Source organism: Petaurus breviceps, unplaced genomic scaffold (genome assembly GCF_028583685.1).
Source record: "Petaurus breviceps papuanus isolate PSGF00001 unplaced genomic scaffold, PetGlider_PUasm1.0 90504, whole genome shotgun sequence".
Classification (NCBI taxonomy): Eukaryota; Metazoa; Chordata; class Mammalia; order Diprotodontia; family Petauridae; genus Petaurus; species Petaurus breviceps.
In genome coordinates this window covers 330,969-339,538 of record NW_027187266.1, presented here as the reverse complement: position 1 = coordinate 339,538, position 8,570 = coordinate 330,969, and the positions used below count along the sequence as shown (strand labels likewise).

The 8,570-nt window shown below is 37.9% G+C and overlaps 1 protein-coding gene across 1 annotated transcript in view; it reads left to right on the top strand.

The window, feature by feature from the left end:
- Window positions 1-215: 215 nt before the first annotated feature.
- BLK (BLK proto-oncogene, Src family tyrosine kinase) overlaps window positions 216-8,570 on the top strand; it is an 87,540-nt gene continuing 79,185 nt past the window's right edge. Inside the window, exon 1 of the mRNA XM_069062769.1 lies at window positions 216-555. The gene's annotated coding sequence lies outside the window, so the exon portion shown is untranslated. The remainder of the gene's footprint in view (window positions 556-8,570) is intronic.

The following is an 8,570-nucleotide window of genomic DNA, read 5'->3' as shown; positions in this document are numbered from 1 at the left end:
AATTCTGAACTGAGGTTCCCCAATAACGAAGATGAAATTAGTCTTAGGTGATCTCATCAAAGATTCAGGAAATACCCACCTCACTATGCTGAAGCCCCATGAGGATGTTTGATATCATGACGCAAACTGATTTGGGGCTAAAAAAATGACGACATCTGGCATTTCCACCTCATTCTCATGACAAGAGGGGCTGGATGGATTTTTAGTTCACTAAAACTCCTGTGAAACTAAGAAGTACTTTTAGCTGTGCACGCCATGTGACTTCTGAAACCACTTTTTGTGCCTGAAAGACTCAGCATAATAGTTCAACTGAAAGAGTCCCTGAGCTACTTCAACTCTGAATTTGCCCCTTGGGTATAGCTGGGCATAGCTCTGATCACAGAGTCTGGTGAGCCAGGCAACCAAAAGGCAGCCTGAGATGAGACACATTTCTTCATCATCATGCAATTCCTTTAGGATTTAACAATATCTATCAAGGACTGTTTCAGTCATAAGGGCTTCCTCCAAAGGGTGACCATCAGGATTTAAAGGACTATGATCTGAGGTACTGCCAAGGTAAAGACCCAAGTTGTTTCGTTTTTCATTTTCAGTTGTATGCCTGATATTTAATTAATTGTGTTTATCATCATGAGTTGTTTGAATGGTTTGCTCTGAGTCTTTTTCATTTTTTTAGATAGGTATTTGAGAAAACATTATGATTATTATGGATATTGAAAATTAAATAATGTAGTCACTGCTGCCATGGTCAATGGATTATTGTCTGATTGATTTTCTTTTTGTTTATTTGTTTGGGATTTATTTTTTAAGGGGGAGGGAGCCCAGATCTGTGATTTTCATCAATGTAGGGAACTTCCAGTATGGAAATTTCTTCCTCTGATACAGACAAGCAAATTTGTCTGTGGTTCATAGTCTCGAGTGCCTAGGGCACTACGAAAGTAACATGATTTAGCCAACGTCATGCAACCAGTATGTGTTGGGGGCAGGACTTAAACCTGTTCTCTCTAATTCTATGGATGATCCTCTAGCATTAAGCTTGGCCATTTCATGATTTAAAAAAAAAAACCTATCTCAGGTGGTTTTAAAAATCTGAGGGTAAGAAAATCTGAGCAGTAAGAAATTAACTCCATCTAGGGACAAAAATCTAGAGAATGAAGAAGTAGGAAATGTTTCTGCCAGAATTTCTTCTTTGAAAGGAAAGATTAATGGGGGGAAAAAGGAAAAAAAAAACCAGCGTATATTTTGAAATTGCCTTTTGCCTCAGTGGCTCAACTGCTATTTGGCCGTTTTCTTCTTTACTTAATTCTTTATATATACACCAATTTTGACTTGTTGGGAGTGGTTTTGTTGTTGAGTTCCCCTTTTTGGAGGTTCTTTGCAATCATTAATAATTTCTTTTGGATGGACTCTCAGGCCTAATGTCCAAAGAAGGTATTAATGGATAACCTTAGGTAATAGAAGGTCCCAAACCTTCTCTTTTTTTAATGGTTCTCCTTAGAATACTACTTTTGGTCCTCAGCCTGATCCATGATAACTTTAGGACATAACCAGGTACTGTATTAAGCACTGAGGTTATAAAGAAAGGCAAAAAAAAAAAACCCAAAACCCAGTCTCTCTAACTTCAGTGAACACATATTCTAAAGGAGATAACATAATTAGAATGATACAAGATCTATACAGAGTAGAAAGAAAGTAATTTGAGACAGAAGGCACTAACAACTGGGAGGTCTGGGAAGTGCCTTCTACAGAAGGTAGGATTTGCACTGAGTCTTGAAGGAAGCCAGGGAAACTAAGACGGGAAGGTGAGGAGGGAGCGTATTCCAGGCTTGAATAAGCCAGTAAGCCTTCTCCCCCTGACAGCTAAGGTCTGATGTTAGCTTGGTGTCCAGGACTCTGGCCTTCCCCACTAACAAAGCTCATCGTTAACAGAAGTTATAACTGAAGCAAAGTGACTCATCCTTTAGAAAGATGAGTCAGGGCACTGGCTGGAATTAAAAGTCTCTCCCAAGCTCACATCCTATTGCACGGCCAAACAAAGTCAAACTGTACGTTTAGGCAATGAAGGGTAAGAGTTTCTGTGAAACAGTTACTTCTGAGATAACATTGGGCATGGAGGAAGTACGATGCCCATACTTGAAAGAGAAAACATCTGGTTGAGGTGATAACGTTAGACTGAGGAAGCTAAAACCTGACTGAGAAGTGAAAGTCTACAGAGATTTCAGCAGTTAGGTCCTAATTAGCATTAGCTGAAAATATATTTCTTAAGGAAAGAAGGATGGAGAAACCTGGGTAATTTCAGTGATTTCCAGCCATTCCAGCTAATTCTAGTGACTTCTGGAGCTCAGAAGAGGCTAGCCCTTGACCTCAGAACCCCAGGAAAAAAGGTGTGTCTCTAAACTGATATTATAGAATGTGATCAATCCCTTTTTCTATCTCTGTTGCTTCCTGCTCATTTCTGCCTCTGTGTTAAGCACACACACTGAGGTATTGTAATGGAAATGCAAATTTAAAGATCTTCCCTGCCCCTAGGCTAAAGTGCACCAGGAGCCTGGGGTGGGAGGCTTGTTTTTCAGTAGATACTTTTTGATTGGCCAGTGGGTCAATAAGGTTGTTACATTCTCTGAGCCAGGAGAAGGCTATATAAGCCCTGATGTGTAGCTTTGTTTTGGGGCTCACTTTGAGAAGTGTTCTGTGATTAGAGATGAGACTCTGGGAAGCCGTTGCTGCTACAGAGCCCTCCCTCGGCTTTGAAAAACCCAGATGTTGATTTGATATGGATGTAATGGTTGGACAGTTTGGAAATCTGTCTACTTGATCTGTTTCTGTCTTGATAATTCTGTCTGTATATTCTGAAGTTCGGGGTGCTGACCTTTTTCCCCTGAACTAGGTAAACGATACATATTTGACTGATTAAAGTAAGCTTGTTAACATTTTGAGTTGCTTTCCTTTAACAAAGCAGATCTAAGAACCTGTGTTGGCAGACACACTGGGGATACTGGGGTGCTTGCCGCTACAGGGATAGAAACAGTACAGTGGAAACTCATAAAGAACAGGGAATTAGAAATGAAGCCATGCTAGAGGAATCAGATAGAGGAAACACAAGAAAACTAATACACACAAGAAGAGGCACGTATTAACCTTCACTATATGCCAAGTTTTAATACAACTAGATGAAAATAGAAAATCAAGACATTCCTTCTTAGCTCTCAACAAATCCACCTTCTAATTGAGGATGGAGGATGCATCTATACGGCAGATGGGAAGGCCCAATAATAATGCGTTTGTGATCAGGGCAGATGGCAAGACCTGCTTACCCTCAGGCATGTTAACAGGGCAGATGGAAATATGAACATGTATTATTGTTGTTAATCAATGCACTCCTATTTTTGTGGATTAATGTGGCTTGTTGATGATATATGTATGATGATAACAACCCATCATTTTTCTTTTTTTTCTAGACCCTTAAAAATGGGGCTGTCTTTCAAATTAGTCTTCTGTATGCATTCCTCTAATTTCCAAGGCTTCCCCCCACTAGCCACTATTCACTGACCAGACCCTCTGCTTAATTCACTAGAGTCCCTTTCCAAAAAGGGTCAACCTTTGGCAAAATTAGGAAGGAGCAAAATTTTCTTATGATGAAATCAAATGTGATAACTTACATTAAATGCTTTGCAAACCTTCAAATGATATCTAAATGCAAATTATTCTTCTTATTATTTTCCTTTGGCACTTCCCTACCTCCATTTTTTTGTAATCTTCTCTACCTCTTTAAGTGCTTCTCTTCTGCCCCCCCATATTAGTGCCCTCATGTGTTAGCTCCATGGTATCCTACCTGTGGCTGCTAATGACCCATTTGAATGAATCTATTCGAATGAGAGTAACCCTTCTTCCATCAACAAAGCTCCCATTTCCTCGGTGTGGTAGATCTCATTAAGCTGTCAAGAGAAAGGCATCTGGTATGTATCTGATTTTGATTTTTTTAATTAATTTAATTTTTAAAAAATTTTATTAAATTTTAATTTTAATTCCCCTATAAAGTGTCAATGACTGGTCAGAATTCATTAGGGTTCATAGGCCACTGTGTTCTGCGGCTTTAACTTCTTAGTTCCTTTCTATCCCCAGCTAGATAATCTTCTCCCTACCAATTCCTTTCATAGGATAAGTGAGATGGTGCTAGAGCTCATACTGGGTTGAATCCAGGGGTGCAATGGAGCCAGCTCCAAAACTGTTAAATTTTCAATATAAGTATTTATACCTCAGAAACAAATTAAGGCTTGAGTTCTTGTTTCGTGGACTGTCTAGACTTAAGAAAGTAATGGAGAAAATATTAATAATGTATATTAAACTGAAAAGTGTGTCCTGTGTCCCTTTTTTTTTCTTGGAGAGCTGATTGTTAAACATTTACCAATACCCCACTGGCTGGATCTATTGCATACAAGGTCTCCACCAGTGAAAATATGGTACTAACAAACAGTTTTAAACCTTACTTAGGAGAGGCAGTAGACAGTGTGTTATAATGAAGGAGAGGATTGTATTCTAGTACTACCTTTCATACATATTAACGGTGTGACCCTGAGCAAATCACTTTATGACTCAGTGTCTCCAGGCAACTCTTTGAGATTATAAATTACAAAATAAGTAGGTATTGATCTGGATTGGTAGAGGGAGTTTCTTCACTTGGAACTAACCCACACAGATAAAATCACAGGACTAGATTTAAAAATAGACCTTCGTGTTATAAACAAACAAACTTTATGTAGTAACTAAAAAGAATTATGGGAATATCATAAATAAAATTTTAATAATTATTGAAAGTTCACAATTTATTGTCTTCTGAGAAAAAAGTATCCAAATCCCAGCCCTTATTCTTTGACATTTGACATTCTTAAAAACTGAGAACCAACATATAATTCCTATATAGTGTGTTAGGGTGGAAAGAGTCCCAGAGTATCAGCTTTGCCTTTTAATAGAACCCTAGGCAAGTCATTTAAGCTCTCTAAAATGCAGTTTCCTTTTTTTGTAAAATGGGAATGTCAGTGAGCCAGGCAACCAAAAGGCAGCCTGGGATGAGACAGGTTTCTTCATAGACATGCAGTTTCTTTAGGATTGCCTGTCCCATGGAGTTGAATTGAGTGAAACATTTTGTAAAATGTAAAACATTATAGAAATATGAGCTATTATTTGTTAGTGTAATCCCATCTTCTTCAGAAGGCCTTTCCTGCTCACCCCTCCTTCTAGTTCCATATTTCTAAGACTACTTTTCACTTAAACTTGTATATATAACTTGGTTTTGAAGTCCAGAGAAAGTTAGAAAGAGAAATAGAAGGGAAATGAGGGCAAGTTAGTTTCAGTCCCTCCACAAAATGGTGGTTCCATGGGAATTTATCTTTAGGGGAAGGATGGGGGCATTGCAGAGGGATGTAGCAGGATGAGTAGGCCACAGGGGTAGTTGATTGTTCTGGGAGAAGAGGCACCAGGAACTGAGGGGAGTGCCAAGGGAACCCAGCAGTAGAAGAGACATAGTTTTAAAATTAAGAAAAAGTCAGAAACGAGGCAAGAAGAAGAATGGATAAGAATTCAATTCCTGAGCTTCAGTCAACTAGTGATCAGGCAGTAGCCTCAGTTACTTTGAATCAGTCAGAGGAGCACCCTACATCTTCTTAGTAAGGGGCTAGGGCACAATGCCCCCTTCCAACAAAGGTCCACCCCTATAATGTTCTCAAGTTGATTAGGGGGCAACTCATCAAATTGGGCAAGTCATCAAACTGAAGCCTCCCTTTCCCTGACTTTATATAGTTGTGCTCAGAAGTTGAGTACCTAACAGTTTTATATATATTACACCTTTTGTCTTTGCCTCAGTCATAACATAATCACGTAATTTTAAGATGCTTTCCTTCTCTACCACTTGTGTTCTATAGTCAGATAAAAAGAAACAAGATTATATTTTTCAAACAAAAACCATTAAAAATGCTATGTGAGAAGGATCAAAAGAAATAAATTTCAACTTCTATTCTAATCATTTTCATTAGGTAGCACCATGTAAAAGGTTGAACTCTAAAAATTAAAAAGGGGGAAAGAATCTTTTTTCTTTTTCAGATATTAATCTATCCATGTGTTGATCTGTTCAGCATATATGTAATCATAACATATAAAAATTTAGATTGTTATAGTTATCTGTTGGACTAAAAGTACATTCCATCACAATAGTTAACACCAGAAAAGATCAAATTCATCTCTATCTCTTGATTTGCTGAGTGGAGAAGAGTAGAAAACTGATCACAAAATTCTAGAGTTCTCAGAGGAATGCATGGATGAAACAATAAAACAGAGTCTGGTCTAATTCCTGAGAGAGCACACTGTTAGGGGAAGAAGAGCTGATCCCTTCATCTCTGGAGATGGAGACATCTCTTTCTATACGTGTCATCCCATTTCACTTAAGGATTAACTGCTGGGTCATGACTCAAGACTTACTGGGTATGAGGGGGAAGAAAGGGAAGGGGAAAAAATTAGAACTCACAATCTTATAAAAGTAAATATTGAAAACTAAAAATAAATAAACAAATAAAGTCAAAACCACTGGAACATTAAGTTTAAAAAAAAAAAAGACTCCTAATTGAATTTTGTTTCTGATGAGTTGAGTTTCTTTGGTTTCCTGGAAGCACTAACTTGCCAGTATTGTTGTAAAAGATGTCACTTTTTTTGGCCCAACATCCTTTGACCTAATATACCAGATTCTCCTAGGCAACCGTAGTGATTGCTAAATAAGCTAAAGGTATTTCAAAGTATTTTTGCAGAAAACAGACAGGGTTTGGATGAGATATTACAAAAGTGCAGCATATACACAGGGGACTAAAATGGCCTAATGGGCAAAGAGGGATTTCTGTTAACCCAGACAATAAGCTTATATTAAATAGAAATGTTTTAAAATTGCACATATGTAACCTATGTCGGATTGCTTGCTTTCTTGGGGAGAGAGAGGGGAGAGAGTGAAGAAGAAAAATTTGGAACTCAAAATCTTTCAAAAAGTAAATGAAAATTGTCTTTACATGTAATTGGGAAAAATAAAATACTATTTAAAGAAAGAAATTTTAAAAACCCAAACATTTATTAAATGTATACTATATGACAAATACTCTGGTAGGTACTGTTATAAAAAAGACAAAAGCCTGATCTCAAGGAGCTTACTTCTACTCTCCAGGGGAGATAACATGTCAGGCTGTTAAAAAGCTTTTATTAAATCCTTACTATCCCAATTACTGTGCTAAATGCTGGGTGATACAAAGCAAAACAAAAAACAGTTGTTACTCTTAAGGAACTCACTTTATAATGAAAGAGCAACATGTAAATAACTAGGTACATTTGTTATAGACAGAGTGGAAGCAAAGTAATATCATAAGTATATGCAAAATCCTAAACGTGAAGATAGGGTGTGCCCGCTCTGTCCAAGTGAACCCTTGTATCTCAAAAAAGACTGGCACATCTCATTTTTTTAAGTTTGTTGGTAGGTGCCCTCTGAGGGAAGGGCAGGCCCACTGTCAAGTCCTTTCAATGGATCTAATGACTATACTTAAAATAGAGTCAGGGCCCCAGTTACTATACTTCTTCCTGGCCCTACTTTTCCTTTTCAGCCTATTTCCAGTTTTCTCCCCAAAGGCTTTAACTTCCTAATAAAACAAGCAAGAGGCATAAAATTTTACTGCATTCATAGTAGTTGTGTCCATTCCCAGGACTGTTTTGTCACTATTTATGGTGTCTTGTGTACTCTGGGAATTTAAGAAATATTCAACAATAATAACATCTCTTTTTTTAAAAAAGTACTAGAGTTGAGGTCATGGGGGAGATCTTTTGATTGGAAATTTGCTTCCAAGGGAGTTTTAACTCAAACTCTCTGCAGTACCATATTTGTGAATAAGATTATTGCTCTGGCATAGCTATCATGTGCAATGGGGATGGAGTTTAAAAGACAATTTTTTCATTACTATTACTTACATATTCAGCAAATTATGTCAATAAAATCATTGTAATCTGTTAATTTAAGCAAGGTTTCTCAGAACAAATACTTCCCATTACTGTTTATTTAAAAAGTCATCATTGTCTTCCAAAAATGGCTACCCTCCCTTAATGATTGAGTGCTTCTCTTTCCTTTCTGTGTCCTCACCAACCAAAGCTGAAATATTTTGGATTATTGTCAGTCCACAAATATTTATTAACCTTCTACTATTCATTATGCTAAACTGTGGTGAGATATGTAGAAGAATAATGTAGGTATCTGAATTCATGGAGTTTATTGTCTAATAGCATTTTTTTTTAAAGCAATCAGGGTTAAGTAACTTGCTCAAGGTTACACGGCCAGTTATTCTGGGTGTGGTGCTAAGTATCTGAGCCCGGATTTGAGCCCCAGGTCATCCCAACACTGGAGCCCTTGCTCTTACTCGCTGAGCCACCTGGCTGCCCCCAAGCAATTGGGGTTAAGTAACTTGCTCAAGGTTACACAGCCAGGTGTTTCTGGGTGGGTGCTAAGTGTCTGAGCCCAGATTCAATCCCCAGGTCATCCTGACTCTGGGGCCGGTGCT